This window comes from Lithobates pipiens, unplaced genomic scaffold (assembly GCF_037356315.1).
Source record: "Lithobates pipiens isolate NorthernLeopardFrog02 unplaced genomic scaffold, aLitPip1_a1.2 Scaffold_24, whole genome shotgun sequence".
In the NCBI taxonomy this organism is placed as follows: domain Eukaryota; kingdom Metazoa; phylum Chordata; class Amphibia; order Anura; family Ranidae; genus Lithobates; species Lithobates pipiens.
Window position 1 is genome coordinate 15,087,109 of NW_027507786.1, and position 20,177 is coordinate 15,107,285.

A 20,177-nucleotide genomic window follows, 5' to 3' on the forward strand; every position below is an offset into this window, starting at 1 on the left:
TTGAGTTTATTTAGCGTAGTAAAGAGAAAAATAAGCTTCTGTATTTTAGTTACCTGAAGATGCCTGAAAAGATTTTATAATAATGTACATTAAAGAATCTTCTATTAATATGTAAAGTACTTTTTTTTTTCTTTATTTTCATTCTTCTGCATCAATTTTCTTCTTCACCTGATGCTCTTAAAAGTTTATTGCATTATGATAACATAAAAAAAGTGAATAATGAAATTATGCCTGCATCTATCAAGTAGTGGTCTCCAAACTATGGACCTCCAGTAGATCAGGAACTACAATTCCCATCATGCCTAGTCATGTCTGTGAATCTCAGCATTTTACAAGGCCTCATGGGACATGTAGGTCCGCAACAACTGGAGGGCTTTAATTTGGATAGCCCAAGATTGCGAAGGCTAGGGTCCCCCTAGTGACTGGGATAAGTCAGAATTAAAATCCTCCATCCAAGCCTTAGAATCCTGCAAGTGCTTTCCAGAAAGTTCAGATATAGGAGGATTTGTAACTCAGGTCATATCAATAGCTCACCATTATACAGTTCAGCAGCAGAAGAAGAGCTCTTTGACTCAAGAGGCCTTGTCATGTACCTGGTAGAAGAGCCCGATACGATGAGTAAGGCCTTTCTTATTCAGTGGGGGCTTGTGGTATTTTTTTTGAGGGGGACAGCAAACAATGCACCCACAGCTACCCCCCTGGGCGTTCAGGTCACCCACAACAAACCCCCAAGTCCCCCCTTCCCAGTCGGTCACCAGCCCTTCACTTAACACATTTAAATCGCGGGCATAATAATTCGCTAATGTCACACAACTGTGTGGGCTCGGGGCGCAGTGCTCTACGCCCCAAACCCACTCTTTTTTGAAGCCTATTAAAGTCTCTGGCTGCAATCATGTGCTTCAAAAAAACCCCTATAAGAATCCATGCGTCCAGTGCCCTGCATGTAGATTAATGGGCCGGACACATGGATAGGGGGTGGCCCCCCTGCGTCCTGCATTACGGGCTGACACTGATCTTACACCTCTGACTCGGGGCCCCTGATAGAGCAGACAGGTAGTGCAGGAGTGCAGAGTGGCACGAGTGCCTGGTGGTCTTGCTAGTGCAGCGGCCATAACCCTCGATGGGGCGACCTTGACTTTTGGGATTACCGGTTACCTCCGCTTGGCTTGTTCTTCCAGGTCTAGGGGTTCCCAGGGTTAGCACCCAATGACTTTGGATGCTGACACCATAAAAGTCCTTTAGAAAGGTTTTTATTTGCAGGGGTAACATCCAACAAACACAGTCTCGTATGGGAACAGAGAGCAAGGGTGAAGAAACTCAGGCACTTTGAAATGCTAATCATTAGAGAGTCTCTAATATAACCCAGAGAGTAGCCACTTGTCAGGGCTGGCTTAACCCTTCCTTCTCTGGGCTGGCTGCTCAGCTGTCAGCTAATTGCCAGCTCTCATCTCTCTCCATCAGCTGTTCCTTATCTAGCTTGTCTGATCTGCCTACTTAAAGCTGTCCAGCTCACTTCATATCTGCCTTCGCCTTGGTCACATCACAAGAAACCATCTCCTGTGGTTCTGTTTGAAGACTGGATTGCTGACACCCCTTCTGGCTCCTTATCCTGCTTGCTGTTGCTCCACTTGGATCCTTGACTTCTGGCCTGGCTGATTACCCAATCTGGTTATTGAACTCTAGACTGGCTGACTACTCGATCCTGTTACTGGACTCTGGCTATGCTTTGAATATGCTTACTTTATTTACCTTTTTATTTTTATTAATAAGCAAGTGTGATTTAATTGTACTTCTGTCTCGGTCTGATTCATGGTTTCTGACACCACTCGCAGTGGGGCACTTCAAAGCTGAACAAATCTCTAGCCAGAGATTATGGCAGTCAGCACCTTAATCCAGAACTTGTAAAGTATCTGACCTTGAATAAATTTGCAACCGAAAGTGAACAGGAACCTTTCGTCAGTACCAGGAATGTTCTCTGTCTCCTTGGCAGTACTGGAAAAGCGTGGATTCGTTAGTGTCCTTGACAATCCAGCAACCAGGCACTTCTTGGGATGCCAGCTTGTTGGCCATCCTCCGAAGAGTCCTCCCCGGTCGCTTACACAAGCTGCGGTGCCCCTTCAAGTAGAGAGCACACCCGTATGCTTGAATCCTCCCTCAGTTAATGCACCTCGGACCAGCCGGGTCCGAGACTCGGGAACAGATGGATCCTTACCCCAGTCCATGCGGGTCTAATGGGGCTAGTCAAACTGACTGGTCCAGATTCAGGAACAGGCAGCTCTGGCCTCACGAACGAACCCCGAACACGTGACTTCAGCATCTTAAATACCCTTCCCCAGACTCCTTAGTGGGGCCAGACGAACCCACTGATTGGCTCCGGGGAATTTTGATACTTAAAACTCCCAACCAGGCCTGGTTCTGGACCTGTCATGTGCACCTAACTGTACACATGATCAGGCAGAACCCTAACACAGCCCAGCCAAACTGATGCCAAAGTTAAATCTGCACAATCAACCCTCAGAACCCCTTTCCTGTTCTGAGGAAAAAAATTAATTTGTACATAGCGGACACCTTGTCAAATGTGTTGCCGCTACACAAGCCACAGGCCTGGACAGGATTTCCTGGTCATTGTTTATATTCCCCTCACACACAAGGAAAAGGGGGGTGACACCTCGCCCGAACCCCATAGGGTGGGGTGGGATCGTATTTCCTCATAAGGGGATCTCCGCCTAATCTGGAGGGACATGTTGCTTGTAATCAGGGGTAGTTATGAAATGAGACCAGCAAGCCCAGGTAAGTGAAAATTTCTCCATTCTCTCCTGTGCAATGTGGATCATCTCCTCCATGTCACCAATTCTTGAGATGTTTGCAAACCATTCCTTGAGAGTCGGGGTCTGATTAGTAGTGATGGACGAACTTCCGACGGGACGTTTCGCGAACGCGAAATGCGAACGGACCCAAACGTTCGCGAAACCGAACGTTCGCCGCGGGCCCCATTGACTTCAATGGGAGGCGAACTTTGCAAACCTTCATGTTGAATTTGCGGCCACGTGGTAATTATTAGGAGGTAAAACGTAGTCCCACCATCTGGACAATGACATAATACATGTATGAGGTGAATTTGGGATCGATAACTACAAGCATTTTTTTTTTATTTGGGAAATTGTTCTAACAATTCAGGACTATGGAGCTAATGAAGGCAATGGAGGAGAGGGAAGGTCAGGGACCAGGGTAGGCAAAGAAGAGGGTGCAGGAGATGATCACCAGCAGCGTGACATACCGGAATGACACATGCACCGTGATAGAGGCATCTGACAGCAGCACCGTAATACAGAGCACTGACATCAGCACCGTGACATACAGCGCTGACAGCAGCACCGTGACATACAGCGCTGACAGCAGCACCGTGACATACAGCGCTGACAGCAGCACCGTGACATACAGCGCTGACAGCAGCACCGTGACATACAGCGCTGACAGCAGCACCGTAAGCAGCCCCAGGAGGAAGTCAGCACAGCACAGGGATGGTGTGATCCCCTCATAATAAGAACCCCCAGGAGGAAGTCAGCACAGCACAGGGATAGTGTGATCCCTTCATAATAAGAACCCCCAGGAGGAAGTCAGCACAGCACAGGGATATCATAAGCAGCCCCAGTAGAAATATGACACCGCTCAACCTCTTCAAAGAGGAGGGTAGGGGCATATAGTACGGTGTGCTTTTTTGGGTCAAGGAAGTGAGCCAAATGAATTACTGCTGCAGTATAGGGCAGCGGTCAGCAGTGGTGCACGTCAACCCTATCTATTGTGGACCTATAGCGGTCCTTACAGAACAGCAGACTGTACCGCACTCAAGCCTATGTACCGTAGCACCCTATACCAAGTTACCAGTCCTTATAAGAACTTTTGTGAACCAAGCAGGTTGTGTATTAGTGTTTAGCAGACTGTACGTCAGTCCCTATACCGCTGAAGGACTGCTGCAGTATAGGGCAGCGGTCAGCAGTGGTGCACGTCAACCCTATCTATTGTGGACCTATAGCGGTCCTTACAGAACAGCAGACTGTACCGCACTCAAGCCTATGTACCGTAGCACCCTATACCAAGTTACCAGTCCTTATAAGAACTTTTGTGGACCAAGCAGGTTGTGTGTTAGTGATTAGCAGACTGTACGTCAGTCCCTATACCGCTGAATTACTGCTGCAGTATAGGGCAGCGGTCAGCAGTGGTGCACGTCAACCCTATCTATTGTGGACCGATAGCGGTCCTTACAGAACAGCAGACTGTACCGCACTCAAGCCTATGTACCGTAGCACCCTAGACAGACCAAGTTACCAGTCCTGATAAAGAGCTTTGTGGAACAAGTGAGTTGTGAATGTTTAGCAGACTGCAGCAGAAGGGCAGCAGTCAAGTATAATATTCTTTCTATATTTGGAAGAAAGAATATTATACGTGTACAAGCCTATTACCGTACCACTGATACCAGTCCTGAAAAGAACCTTTGTGGAACTAATAGTAACAGCAAGTCTTTAAAATTACCCTCACTGCCTGACAACACTGCTTCCTTCCTGTCCCTATACAAATTGGCAAAAAAGAGTAGGCTGGAACGATTAGTGGTTACTGGAATAGCTCTTTTGTGGACCTGATAGTAACAGCTAATGATGATGATGATGATGATGATGAAAGACTAATCTGGCTGTCCCTGTAGCATACACCGTCCTTTCCCTTTCTCTAAACTAACAAAAGACACTCAGGCTGCTGCAAGAATCAGCAGCACAGCAAACCTATAAACACCTAACACCTATACCAGTCCTGAAAAGAACTTTTGTGTACCAAATAGCTAGTGGTTTATCTCTCCCTACTCCACACAGGAACCTGTCCCTATCGTAACAGAAGAAAGAATGTAAAATGGCCACTGGATCGGGTGTATTTATAGGTTAGGGGGAATGTCCAAGTGTCCATGTGCTGTCATGTCTCAATTGGCTGTCCTGTATCACATGATAAACGTGTCACCAAAGGTTAAAGTTCTTGTATACATTAAACACGTAAGTCCGCCGCGGCGAACGACGGAAAAAGGCGTTCGAACGTGCGGACCGCGAATGTCGGAAATTCGCCGCGAAACGACCGCCGGGCGAAACGTTCGTCCATCACTACTGATTAGTGCGCCAGTGCTTGGGGATACATAGTCTCGCAGCATTGACCATGTGCATGGCCAAGGATTTGAAGTAAACCTTCTTAGATAAAGACGTGTGATGTAGAACGAACTGTGCTGGTGTATTGTCTAGGGTGAAGGTGGTGATTGCTGAGATAATTCTATGAACCTCCCTCCAGAAGGGTTGCATACCTTGGCAGTCCCACCATATGTGTATCATAGTCCCTACCTCTGAATTACATCTCCAGCAGGTGTTGGGTATGGTGGGTGAGAATTTGTGAAGGCGAGAGGGGGTTCTGTAGCAACTAGTGAGTACTTTGTAACCGTTCTCCTGGATGGCAACATTCAACGAACCCCCATGTGCATATTCATGGACCCCAGTCCATTCCCCTGGTGTTAAAGGAGTAGTCAAGTCCCTGTTCCGTGAGGTTTGTGATGGAGAGAGGGTCAAGTCGCTGGGTTAAAGGAGTAGAGCGTACAGGAGGGAGATGAGATGTCTTTGAGGTGTCTTACGGTGACATAAAATCTCAAATGAGTTAAGTTGTCTCGTCCATCTGTCTTGGGTAGCATGGGTGGATAAAAAGTGGCATACTTGTCTGTACGTCCAGAACGAAAAGGTTGACGTTTTTGAGATATTTCGAAGACTATCTATGGAGGCGAGTTTACCCTCTGGATAAAAGTGGGAGGCAAGGACATCGTCAAAAGGCCATTGCCGTCTGAGGAAATTAGGTGAGTGTCCTGGAGAGAAATTGGGATTGCCTCTCAGTGTGGTTAATGGGCCAGAGTCGGTGCAAGAGTTCTGCTGGCTGGGGATTTCCTGCATAACATTAATGAAATGCAGATGAATGGGTGTGTGGCGAGTGTTTGCGGCCATTGTTTCGGGAGCAGCCAAGGAAGAAGGGGGAGAGGAGTGCGGGAGAAGGTGTTTTCAAGGGAGACCCATACTTTTTCAAGGGGATGGATATTCCAACCCGCAATTCTTGTGAGGTGGCAGGCGACATAATATTTATATAAATCCGGAAGCGCAATGCCTCCTTTGGCATTGAGTAAAGTGAATTTAATCCTTGGCGAGGAGTCCTTCCATAGGAAGGAAGAACAAGCCTTCCGGTAGGAGGAGAAGAAGCATGCAGGTATGGCAATAGGAATGGTTTGGATCAGGTACAGCAATCAAGGTAGGATAATCATTTTGATCAGGGCTGAGCGGCCAAACCATGATACATGATACACCATGATAACTAGCGGGTATTTGAAGCTGAGTTCTGAATGCCTCGAGCTGATTCCCAGCCTCCGGGAGAGTTGTAGTAAAGCCCGGTAGAGCAGTTTCATCATTGCCGGAGGGCAAAATAGGTTGCAATATATCGACAGGTGTGGATATGGTATTAGGTGTTGTTGTGGTTGCGTCCCGGAGGTCCAGGACATTCTGGGAGAGGCCGGGGTGACCTGCGGGAGGAGGCGGCAATGACATGGGTAAAAATAGGGGGGACCACGTAAGTCTCGTGTGGGATGGAAATCTGTGGATGCAGGAGTCTCTCAGTCCTCTAGTGCTTCACATCTCAATTGCGGAGGAGAAGGGCTGCATTGATGCAGGTCACGACGTGACGAGCGGGCGTTCGGCGACATCGGACCTGATCTGCGACGACGGGATCTCTGCCGGGAGGCTTTTGGTGATGGGTTGAGAGATACAGGACGCCAGGGTTTCGCTGGAAAGAAGATCGCGTACCAATCTGGCAGCTCGATGTGCAGCAGATCAAGTTGGACACAGAAGGCTGGAAGGTCTTCAGGAGTGCGCAGGAGGGTAGAGCACCCTCTGGAGGATGCTGACAGACCAAAGGGAAATTTCCAACGATACTGGATGTTTCTGGAATGTAATGCATCTAATAGTGGTTACAAGGCCCTGCTATTCTGGAGGGTTATCTGCGAAAGATCCTGAAATAATTTCACCTCCGCCCCATTAAAAAGGATATGACCCCGTACCCTTGCCTTGCGGAGAATTTCCTCTTTGAGGGGGAAGTTCACAATGTAACAAATGATGTCTCCAGGTGGCTCATTGTCCCAGGGTGGGGGACAGAGGGCCCGGTGGGCTCTTTCCATATCAATGGGAGAGTCCTCAGGGCGCTTAATAAGGTCATTAAATATGGCGCATAGAGTTTGCTGGATTGCACCGGGATCAATGGTTTAAGGAACTCCCCGCACCCTAATATTATGCCTCCATCTCCGATTATCAATGTCTTCCACATGTCTATGAAGTTCAAAGACCTGGGAGAGTTGAGAGTCATAAGCTGACTGTACCTGACGAATGGCTGCAGCATGTGTCTGGGCCGTTTGTTCCACGTTGTCAATGTGGTTGGCGATAGCAAGAAGGTCATCCTTCAGAGCCGCAATCGCCGCAGTTACCGTGCTTTTAATGTCCTGGTCAACCTTCTCTAGATCAAAAAGGCTGGGAGGGAGGGCCCCGCTGGGGCTAGGGGATGATGCTCCCAGCATGTGTGTGGGCAACAATCCGTCAGGCGAGGCCGGGGACTGGACCTGTAGTGGTGCGCGTGCCTGGAGCTTCTGCGATCAAAATATCTCCGGGATATTTCTCCCTGGATGGGTATGAGAGTCCCCAGAATGCAGGAGCTCCCAAGTTAGGCGGTCTCCGTCCAGACCACGCCCCCGTCCAAAGGTTTTTATTACAGAAAGATCACATCACAAGAGCAAATGATCTCCTGATCAAGCAGCAGATGGTCATCAGCAAGCAGAGATGCCATATAGCAGCCGATGAACAGTAAACTGGAACATGCTGGCAATGGAGGCAGCAAGCAGGTGAACCTCAGGCAGGTGGCAGGCAGATGGAGAACAGGAACCAGTAGGTAACAGACAGATGCTTGCAGCTTGGAAATCCAGCAATGACTGAAACATAGACAGGATCAGATGTGCCGGGTCATATACAGGCAGACAGATCAGGTACAGATGTGGAAGAAGAAGCAATGTTACGATACAGGCCAGATCACTAACAAATCAACAGAGTAGCAGTAATAGGTAAAGGCAGACCCAAGGTGTCAGGGCTGGGCTTCTAGCAACTCTCTTCTCGGTGCTCCGACTGCTTAGCTGTAGGCTCCTTCTGACTATTTAAAGTGCATTAAATAGTCATTCCTTTCATGCCTTTGTCTGGTCAACATATCCAGTGTGTCACAGATCAGCTGCAGAGCTGATCTGTGTCTTACCTTTACTGCTTTGGGTTGACTGGCACCTGTTGTTCCACTAGATTGTGTTCAGCTCTGCTGCACTCTGCAGCTATGAGTGTCGCCGACTGCACCTGTTGCTTAATTATATCATTCCTTCCTGCTACTTCCTGTCCAGCCCCACATGTGCTTCTCTATTTAAATTCCTTCCAGATCAACTTCTGGTTGCTAGAGCAACGCTTGTTTCTGAGCCCCCTTCGTGTAACCTGCTTTAACCTTATCTCTTGTGAACTGATCTCTTGTTTTCTGACTCAGCTTGTCCTGATTACATGATCTGCAGCCCGCCCTGAGCTTGTCTCGCTATCTGGCTCTCCTTTGCTTCATCCATCCATCCATCCTTGTCTGACTGTGTCTTCTGGTACTCGCCTAGCGAGCAGGGTGAACCCGGGGGTTGTGACCTGGGGTCAGCACACAGCTAAGCCCAAACCCTCGTGAGGGGGTCCCTGGCAGAATTCCGGCTGGCCCTTAGACTCCACACCCTGGGGGATCCCATGTCACCTACTCACCTGTGGGCTCACTGTAGTAGTACCATAACAGTTTGCTCAAGCCATGACCACCTCTGAGAATCGGCCACTGACCGAGGATACTGAAGGAGGATGCGCAGTGTTTTGAAGACTCTGATGATGGTACCCAGGTTGAGGATGAAGGCAGCAACATGAGCCCAGAGAGAAGAGGGGGTACCCAAGAAGGACAAGAAACTGGCAGTCATGCTCCCCCAGCTGCAGCATACTGCCAGGTTTGCTCCAGTGGTGAGGAGGGAGGGGATGATGAGGTCACTGACTCTACATGTGTGCCTGAGAGAAGAGAGGAGGAGAAGGCACATCTCCAACAAGGCAGGATGCCATCCAGGGGCCAGCTTAAGGGCAGCCAACCCACTGAATCACACCGCAGAGCTCCACATGTGCAGAGTGCTGCTGGCTCTGCACGTTTTTCCAAAAGTTCTTTGGTGTGGGCCTTTTTTGAGACGTGTGCAGCAGATTGCACTGTTGCTGTGTGCAATATATGTCTGAAGCGTATTTCGCGTGGCCAAAACATCAGCCGTTTGGGCACCACATGCTTTACCAGACATATGTTGAGCTCCCATGCAGTCCGTTGGCAACAGTACTTAAAACACTCACACCAAATAACAAGGCGGACCTCTCCTTGCTCCTCATCAGCTGGGATCTCCAACCCTACTCTACCTTCAGTCCTCTCAGAAACCAGCACTGACAGGAATGAAGGTGTAGAATTAGGTGTGCCAAGTACGTGTGGGCAATCTGCTATCACTACACCAACGTCCGATTATAGCAGGCAAATTTCCCTACCCCACTTGCTAAACTGGCAAAAGAAATTCGGTCCCCGTCAACACTCCAACTGCTGCCTTTTCAGCTGGTAGACTCTGTGTGGTACCTCAGTGGCAGGTTACCAAACGTAATTTTTTTCTCAGAAGACAATTCCGGCTCTCTACTGACATGTGGAAGGCAATGTCTTGGCTTTGTTGGACAGGGCGGTCAGCGGTAAGGTGCATATTATCACTGACACATGGTCCATCAGGCATGGACAGGGACGTTACCTTTCTTTCACAGCGCACTGGGTAACCCTGCTGGCAGCTGGGAAGGATGCAGGACAAGGTTCAATTTTTATTGGATCTTGTTCCACCACCACGCCTCCAAAATGTTGGTAGTGGTGATTCTGCCACACCTCTCTCCTCCACCCTCTCCTCTTCTTCTTCCTCTATGGCCTCTTCCTGTGCAGATTTGTCCTCAGAACTAGTGGTGCTCCGTAGGCATTCTAGAAGCTACGTAAGTACTCAGGCAAAAAGATGCCATGCAGTGCTTCAGTTGGTCTGCTTAGGGGACAGGAGCCACACTGGGGCAGAGATTCTGTCAGCTCTGTAGGGGCAAACTCAGAGGTGGTTGACACCATGCCAGCTTCTGCCAGGGATAATGGTTTGTGACAATGGCACCAACCTCCTCTCCCCCCTCCAACACTTCATCCATGTGCCTGTTTGGCTCACGTCCTTAATTTGGTGGTGCAGCGGTTCTTGTGCAGGTACCTGGGCTTACAGGATATCCTGAGGCAGGCCAAGAAAGTCTGTTGGCATTCCCGCCGGTCATATAAAGCCAGTGCTCGGCTGGCTGACCTTCAAAAGCAATGTACCCTGCCCAAGAACCGCCTCATCTGTGACTTACCCACCAGGTGGAACTCAACATTGGCAATGCTGCAGCAGCTACACATGCAGCAGAGGGCCATCAATGAGTACCTGTGTGAGTATGGCACCAGGACAGGGTAGGGGGAGCTTGGCTTTTTTTTTGCCATGCCAGTAGCTTATGATCAAGGATGCATGCATTGCCCTATCACCATTTGAGGAGGCCACGAGGATGGTGAGCAGTGACAGTGCATGCATCAGTGATACTGTCCCTCTTGTCTACCTGTTGGAGCACACGCTGCATGGAATAATGGACAGGACACTTGAGGCAAAACAGAGGCATGAAGAGGACTTCCTCCCCTTCAAGGTTCCCTTTATCCAGACAGTATTCCTGCAGGCCCGCCGATCTCACAGGAAGAGGAGGAGGAGGATGAGGATTGTGTCAGCATGGAGGTGGAGACTAGCACTCAGCATCAGCAGCAGTCTTCAAGGGATCGTTTACAGTCCCCAGAAACCCATGGACTTGTACGTGGCTGGGAGGAGGTGGCTGCAGATCAGGTTGTCCTTAGTGACCCAGAGGACTCCGGATCAAATGCCTCAGCAAATCTATGGTGCATGGCCTCCCTGATCCTGCAAAGCCTGTGAAAGGACCCACGGATTCATGTGATCAAGGAGAGGGATCACTACTGGCTGACAACCCTTCTTGATCCATGTTACAATGGTAAGGTTGCTGAACTTATCCAGCCACAGAGGGGGCAGAGGATGAAACAGCTTCGGGAGGCCCTGCAGAAAGATTTGTGCAATGCCTTTCTAGAGCCTGGGAGGGTACAAATTCCTGGTCCTGGACAAAGTATTGCTGAGGCTTTGGTCAGTCACAGAAGGAGCAGTGGAGAAGGTGGCCATCTGACCGATGCTTTCAGACCATTTTTTAGTCCACAGCCCCATGGTATGATTGGTTTCAGCAACCATCGCCAGCGTCTCTTGTACATGGTGCAGGAATACCTAGGGGCAAGATCAAACTTGGAGACATTTCCAACCGAAAATCCATTGGGTTACTTGGCCTTGAGGATGGATCACTGGCCAGAGCTTGCAGAGTTGGCAATTGAGTTACTGGCCTGTCCTGCATTCAGCTTTTTCGGAACACACATTCAGTACCGCTGGAGGCTTTGTAACCAATGAAAGAGTACGCCTGTCCACCGACTTGGTTGATCGGCTCACCTTCATAAAAATGAATCAGTCTTGGATCACCAGCTACCAAGCACCTGATGCTGATGTAACCAAATATTTTTTTATGAATGTGACATCCCCTGAAGACGGCCAATGCTGATGCTGACTGACTATCCCATTATGTCGAGTGACTATCCTATTCCTCCTCAATGTTCATGTTGATATCTTCTAAGAACATTTTTGGTTCTGGGCACCAGCACCAGTGCCTAAAGCCCAATTTTTCTTCTCTTGTTTAACAGGGGCGTGTAATTACAATTTTTGCTGTAATATCTTGCAGCAGGGCTCGTTCCTGCACTCAACTAGAGCATCTGTGAGGGGTTGTAGTGTTGTGACACCAGTGCCTAAAGCCCAATTTTTCTGACCCTGTTCAACAGGGGCATGTAATTACAATTCTTGATATAATATTTCATAGCAGGGCCCATTCCAGCGCCCACCAAGAATAACTGTGAGGGCTTACAGTGTTGTGGCAACACCACCACCAAAGGCCAAATTTTTCTGACCCTGTTCAACAGGGGCATGTAATTACAATTCTTGATATAATATTTCACAGCAGAGCCTGTTCCAGCACCCACCAAGAGTAACTGTGAGGGCTTAAAGTGTTGTGGCAACATCACCACACCACCACCATAGGCCCAATTTTTTTGACCCTGTTCAACAGGGGCATGTAATTACAATTCTTGATGTAATATTTCACAACAGGGCCCATTCCAGCACCCACCAATTGTAACTGTGAGGGCTTACACCTAAGGCCCAGTGTAGTGCAGAGTATATAGGGCAGGCCCCTACTTTCAAACATCCGACTTACAAACGACTCCTACTTACAAACAACTCCTACATACAAATGGAGGGAGACAGCAGGAAGTGAGAGGAAATTTACCCCCAGGAAGGGAAATTCTCTCCTGTCAGAGTTAATATGGGAAAAAGGTGTCTCCTCCACTGATTTATCACCAATCCTTGTTTCCCTTAACAACCCCAAATTTTCAAAATCCAATTGTCATTGGGACAGAAAGTGAGGTGAAATCATCTGAACAGGGGCACAGACAGCAAAACAAATGTTACAGGGGGTGATATCCCTTCCCTATGTTTTCCAAAAAGCTTTAAAATAGATTTTTTGGCTGGAGCTACACTTACAAAATGTTCCTGTTCCAAATTACAAACAGATTCTACATAAGAACAAACCTGCAGTCTTGTTTGCACCGCCTGTATATTGCTATTCAGAGTAAATAGGGCCTGGGGGCCCAAAACCTTTTCTTTTTTTAAGACCCAAAGGGGCTGGTAATGGGCAGGGGGTATACCCATGCCATTTTTCTCAATGATTTTCATCCATATTGCCAGGACCAGACATTACATTAAAACCACAAGCAGTTTTAAATGACCTTTTTCTGTTAGAATTGTCATTTTGTGCAGGGATTGTTCTAAACTCGGGAAAAAGGTGCCACTTTACAGGCATACTATAGTCACCCCCCAGGTATGATATTAAAAGGAAATTCACTTTAATTTTTTCACTTTAAGCATCATTAAAATCACTGCTCCTGGAAAAACAGCAGTTTTTAAAACTTTCTTTTGCATTGATACATGTCCCCTGGGGCAGGACCCGGGGTCCCCAAACCCTTTTTAGGACAATAACTTGCATATTAGCCTTTGAAATTCACACTTTTGATTTCTAAGGTTCGAGTCCCATAGACTTTAACGGTGTTTGAATGTTTGCGCAAACATTCGGATGATTCGCATGTTCTGGATGTGAACCGAACCAGCGGGTGTTCGGCTCATCCCTACTTACAAGTTACCAAAAGAAGAGAAATTTTATATTTCTAGACTTTCCAGATGAAAATAAACTCTTGAAGCTTAAGCATATCAGTTCTGGGTGAAAATTTAACACAAGAGATTAATTTGTCATCATTTTTGTTGTCTTTTTATGTTCAATAATGTTTTTCAAATTATTGTATAACAATGCTACATTTATGAATTTATGAATATTAAGGGGATTGATTATTTGGTAAAAGAAAACAAATAATAAGGGTGAAAATATTTTATGGTATTTGAAACAAAAGGTTTTCTAAGTTCACTTTTCCTTATATAGAATCAAAATTGAAAATATATTCAAATCAATTATGTTATCTAAAAGCATGTATGGATATGAATGAGATATGATTGTAAATGAATTTAGATAAGAGAATGATTAAGATTGTTTAATCAATCATTTTGAGATGGAAATGTTAGAAGTTTTCGTTCATCTATTATGTATCAATTAACACATATTAACAAATTAATGAATGGATTGGGTCTTTTTAGAATAATTGACTTGTATATATTTATATTTTCTAGATAGGGAAAAGTGAAATTATATAGACTCTTATACTTGCTAAAGTATACATATTGTTATAAGCTTCATAAGCATTTCTTTGGAGAACTAACATATGGTCATAATTAGATTCACCCTCCCCTTGGTAAATGAGATGAGAAGAAAGGTCTCATATTTCTTAAGATGTAAAAATTTATGTTTTAGTTAGGAATATAAGTTCTTTATACTACAATATTTCTTGATTTGGATTTTTTTTTTTTAAATAGATTTTTATTGAAAGGTAAAAATCATACAGATTATAACAGCAACAGTATTGTATTTTTACATATTGATGGTGGTGGCAAAAGCAGTAACCAGAAAAATAGCAGAGAAAGTATAGCATGTAACCTAGGGGGTGCGTAGGTATGTCCCTAAAATGGGATAACAACATGTAGGGGGTAACAGCTCCAAAACAGTAACATACTTATACAAAAGGGGGATAACTGGATGGATCTGTAATGAAGGGTCTCTAGGGTTGCTTGGTGGAAACAAACGAAAAGTCCCAGAGAAGGGGGGTAGGGATGAGCGGGAAGTGGGGGGAGGAGGGAGGGTGAGCATCAAGTTCTTGTTATGGAGATGGAAAGGAGGTAGACATCAGCATTATAACGGAGGTAGATATCAGCATTGTAACAGAGGTACAAGGGGTGGCGCTCTCCTTCAGTGTGTTGTTAGGAGGGATTGAGGTCGATGGTCGAGAGTCGTGCTTTGTGGTCTGTTGAAGATTGGGTTCCATCGGTAGTGGATCTTACAGAGGGGGAGAGTAGTATCACTGGAGGTGTTGGAGAGGCCCGTAATAAGAGAATGAAAACTGTTTGAGGTTTGCCAGGTCCACCGGAGTAAGCGTAGAGACCATATAGGCTTGCCATCTGTGGTAGAAACGTGTTTTGGCAGTATCATGTGAGAAGTTTGTGTTAAGTCTGTCCTTGAAAAGTAGTAGCAGGTGGTCTCTTTTGACTTGTGAAATTTTTGGGGGAATGAAGGAGACAAATCAAAACCAGCCTTTATAAGGAGGGGTGGTATTGGGGGACCAAGGCAGCAACAGGGTCCCAGTGGCTGAAGATGAGGAGCAAGCGGTCTTTGGGTAGTTTCAGCAGGGTCACTTCAAAGATGTAAGAAAGGACTTGATCCCAGAAAATAGATATGTAGGGGCATCCGCCTGGAAGAAAATCACCTGGCTTTTAGGAAAAAACTCAAGACCTTCCTCTTTTAGCAGATGATCAAAGCTCGCCACAGCGCCTAGAGGCGATTCAGTTCGCATTGTGCGCTATATAAGTATTTCATTCATTCATTCATTCACAACCAGAAGCGGTGTGTCATGGATGGCTTGGGGTGATGACAGAGAGGGCAGGTGGAGGTGGTTTGCTCTTGTTTGGCAGAGAGGAAGGGTATGTGGGCCCAATGTACAATTTTCAGTTGGGTTTCCCTTCAAGTTTAATTGGGGATACATTTATGAATGGCATTGAGACCCTGTAAGAGTTTGTCAACCAGTTCCGTGTCTGGAAAGTCCTTGGCCCTGTTGGCTACTGATGAAGATGCTAGGGAAGGGGTGGTTTTCAGTAGAATGTATATATATATCCGATATTATGTATGAATCCTCTGACAGAAGGACTTCCGTGATAGATTATTTGAACCTTTTGTTATTATCCCTGCGTGCGTTTTTAAGAAAAAAAGACATAGTGGAAGGCATGAAATTGTGGAAGTGAGAACATGTCAGCTATGGTTTGGAATTTAATAGGGCGGCCAATCTCCAAGTCACATAGTGATGAGAATTTTGTGAGGCCTTTCCGATGCCAGATGTCATAGGGTTGGTGTTCCAGACCTGGAAGTAAGCTCAGGTGTCCTTGAATTGGAAGGTGGCTGGATATGAAGGGTGAGAGGTTGAGGCTTTTTCTGACTTTTCTCCATACATTGGCTGTCTCAAGTAGTAGCAGATTATGTTGAGGCAGCGGTGGGATGGATTTCCACTTGCAGTGGGGAAGGGCAACTAAGGAGTATGGGTGCGTCATTTGCAGTTTCTAAGGCATAATTGGAGTAATGGGATGACTTGGCTATCCAGTCCAGACCTGTCCTCAATAAGCAAGTTAAATTATAGGTTTGGGAGACTGATACCCCCTTCGCGTCTGGGAAGATATAGTTTAGTGAGGGCTATTCATGGTCGCTTGTTTTGCCAAAGGAATTTAGAGATGGATTTATTGAGAATGTTTGAATGCTTATGGTGTAGAAGTAGCGGGATATTTTGGAGTGGATAGAGTAAACGGACAAAGCTGTCCATTTTTACCACATAGCATTTTCCCAGGAATGAGAGGGGCAGGTCCATCCAGTTATCAAGTTCTTGGGATATTTTTGTGAGCAGAGAGGGATAGTTGAGATGGTAGAGAGAGGAAGGCAGCTTCCCTATTTTGTTTCCTAAGTAGGTGATGTGGGATTTTGCTACTATGAATATCGAATGGCAGATCCAAGGAGGATTGGAAAGTGTTCTTATGGGGAGGATTTCACTTTTGTTATAATTTATGCAAAGGCCTGAACACAGTTTGACTTCATCGAATATGGATTTGATTGTGGACATGTCTGAGGATGGGTTCGCTGAGAATATAAGAACGTCGAAGGCGAAGAGGGAATTACATAGTTCGTGATTGCTGATGTTGATGCCATGCAGTAGGACTGTTTGGGATAGATACCTAGACAGGGGTTCTAAAGCAATGTTAAAGAGGAACGGGGATGGGGCAATCCTGTCTTGTGCCTTTATATAGGCTGAATTCATCCAATAGGAGGCCTGCTGCCACCAGCCTAGCCTAAGGCAGTGTACATGGTTTTTATAAGGTGGGAAAGGGGTCCAGAGAAATCCATTTTGGACATGATTATGTAAAAGCCATTCAAAACTATTGTTATCAAAGGCTTTCTGCTCATCCAGGGTGATGATTGCAAAATCACCCCTTGGGTTGCTTTTGGTGTGTTCCAGGGCCAGCATCATTTTTCTGATGTTCTGCCTTTTATGAATTCCGATTGGGCAGCGTTTATCAGGGAGGGGATGATGGAGGCTAATCTAGTGGCAATAATTTTTGAGAGAGTCTTGACATCAAGGTTTAGAAGTGAGATAGATCTGTACAATCCTGGTTCTTGCGGGTCTTTGCCCTTTCTTGATAATAATTTAATGATAGTTTAGTTCACCATAGGTAGGTATGTGCTCATAGACCTTATGGAGGGTGGGTTCCAAGAGTGCTTTTAGAAATTTGTAAAATTTGCCCGTGAAGCCCTTGGGGCCAGGTGTTTAGAAGGAGCTAGGTTCTGGATGGCAGTTGATATCTCAGGGAGGGAAATGGGGATATTAAAGCCTTCTAATTGTGAGGGAGTGACTTTGGTGAGTGTAATTTTCTCGAGGAAGGAAAGTGCTGTTGGGTTATCTATGGGGTCAGCCGCGTACAGGGAGGAGTAGTAGTGAATCATAGCTGCGTAAACATCTTGCTGTGAGGTTTTAATATTGCCTGAAGTGTCCGAGAGGGAGGTGATGTAAGTCGGATGTTGGGGGCCCTTACAAAGTCTGCATAGCAGTTTTCCTGCCTTGTTGCCAAATTTATGGAGAGTGGCATCCATATATGCCTTTTTTGTTAGTTCAAGGGTGACTGCCCATGTGTGAAAGGCCTGCTTGGCTACCTGCCATGCCTTCCTATTGTTAGGGGAGTCAGCCGTGTATAGGGAGCGTTGGGCTTGGTGTAGTCGGGAGCGAGCCAATTTGTAATTTGTTGGTGCATTTCTTTTGAAAGAGACCGCACAGGAAATGATCCGACCTCTAAGGAAAACATTACCGGTTTCCCAAAATAGGTGAAGGTTATCTAGATATGGAGTGTTGGCCAAGGAGTATTCAGACCATGTTATTTTCATGTACTTTAGGAAGTTGCAATTATTATGAAGGTAGGAGGGGAAGCACCACACTTTGGGGTTTGGGTAAAGGTCAGGAAAATCACGCGTTGCCGAGACAGGAGCATGGTCCGAGATATCAATGTCATGAATGTCAGCGTCAGAAATCATTTGGACAACTTCATCCGAACAGAAAAGGTAGTCGATTCTAGTGAAGACTTTGTGGGGGTTAGAGTAAAAGGTGAACTCTCTATCAACTGGGTGTTGGATACGCCAAACGTCATGGAGCTGGAGGGCATCCATTGTGGAGGCAAGTAAGGTCTGATCTTTGGGGTCAGGTAGAGATTGGGGGCATCTGGGAGAGGATCTGTCATCTATTGGGTGAAGAGTAGTATCAAAACTCCCCGCCGATAATATGTGGGAGGTGTGGGTGGTGAAGGAGCCAGGTCGATAACTCACTAAAGAATTGTTTAGGGGGGTTATTGGGAGCATATACGTTTGAGATTATGAGGTCTTTAGCCCCTATCTGGACATGCATCAATAGGAGTCGTCCTTGGGAATCTGAATTAACAGATATAACCGTGCATGGAAGATTTTTAAGTATGAGCAGTAGGACCCCTGCTTTGCGACCATTTGATTCGGAGCTGAGGACTGTGCCCACCCATAACTATTTCATATGGGGGAAATTGGATGCAGAGAGGTGGGTTTCCTGTAGCAGGGCAATGTCTGTCTTAAGCTTTTTGAGGTGGCGGAGAATTTTCATTCTCTTGTTAAGTGAACGGAGCCCTTTTACATTCCAGGAGACTATTTTCATGTTGGGGGGGGCCATCAATAAGAACTGGGCTGGTGTTGTATGATTAGTGCATGTGAGGATAAAGAGTTGTCTACATTGTATAAAAGTGGTTCCTTAGTGTCAGGTGCTGTGGGTATAACATGGTGTGGAAGGAAGAAGATAAGGGGAGGGTACAGAGGGAGGAGGGTCATAGGTTAAAGCAAACTTTTTCAGCATGGAATCACTGTGTAGTCCAGCTCCATTGACAAGACCTGAATACTGCAGAATTGCAGAAAACCCACGTAAGAGGTGGTTGATACTGCCAATTCGGGATGTGTATGGGGAGAAGAATAGGCTCTATGCAGGGAGGCCAGAAGAGGTACATTAGTGCTATAAGTGAAAACAAAACAGGTATTAACACAAAAAAATATGAAGAACAAGAAAGGGCTGGCCTACCACGAAGTATAGGTCAGGTTGCTGAAAATGGAAGTTGGATCAAGTGATAAGTCTTGCTAACCGAGGCAATGGTAGCAAAATAGGATCCGGTTTAGCTGGCGTTGGTCCGGGCCTCAGGACCTGAATCTTTTTGGAGAGTCTTTGCGTGGGCTCCTTTGGTTGAGACCTCGGTTGATTGGAGCTGTTCTGGATGGGGGACTGATGTATGGACCTGAGTGAAGAGATCATAGGAAGGCCTCTGGTTCAGATGGGTAATGGAAAGAGAGCTTGTCCCTATTGAGTGCCTTGAGCCGAAGGGTAGATGAAAAGGCCAGGGCAAATTTGATTTGTTGCTGGTGCAGCTCTGTGCATATTTGCTGAAAAGCCTTCCTTTTTTTCGCTACCTCCATAGAGTAGTACACGAAGACTAGGATCTTCATTCCATCAATCTGGAGGGATCTGGATTGCCGAAATCGTTGCAGAATGAAGGCTATGTCTGAATAGTTCAGAAATTTGTCGATAATCAGTCGAGGTGATTTTCGATCTGAGTTAAAGAGACCCATGTGGTGAGCCCTTTCCATGGTGCAGGGGCCTGGGTGGTCTAATGTTTCAGGGATATGCCTAGCACAGAGGTCCATGAAGGCTGATGGTTGTAGGGATTCTGGGATGTCAATGAATCACAAATTGCTCCTTCTGGACCTATTTTCTAAATTGTCCAATTTTTCCAAAATGAATTTATTCGTTCTGTCTTGGCCCTGTTCCAAGGCTTGTGCCTGGTAGAATTCCTCCTCTATTTTAGGGATGCAGTGTTCAGCTTCATTTAGCCTAGTAGCATGTTCTCCCAGCTGGGGCTTAAACTTCTGCTTCCCAGGACTGACTGCCACCTCCACAGAGGCAGCAATCATAGGGGAGAGGAGAGCTACTACAGTCTGTGCGATTCTGTCAGTGCCGGGGTCCCCAGTGTGTGGTAGAGGGGGAGCAGGCTGTGAGCAGGAGGGGGGCGAATTGCCTCTTACCTCCATGTTAGGCACCACTTCTGAGGAGGGAACCAT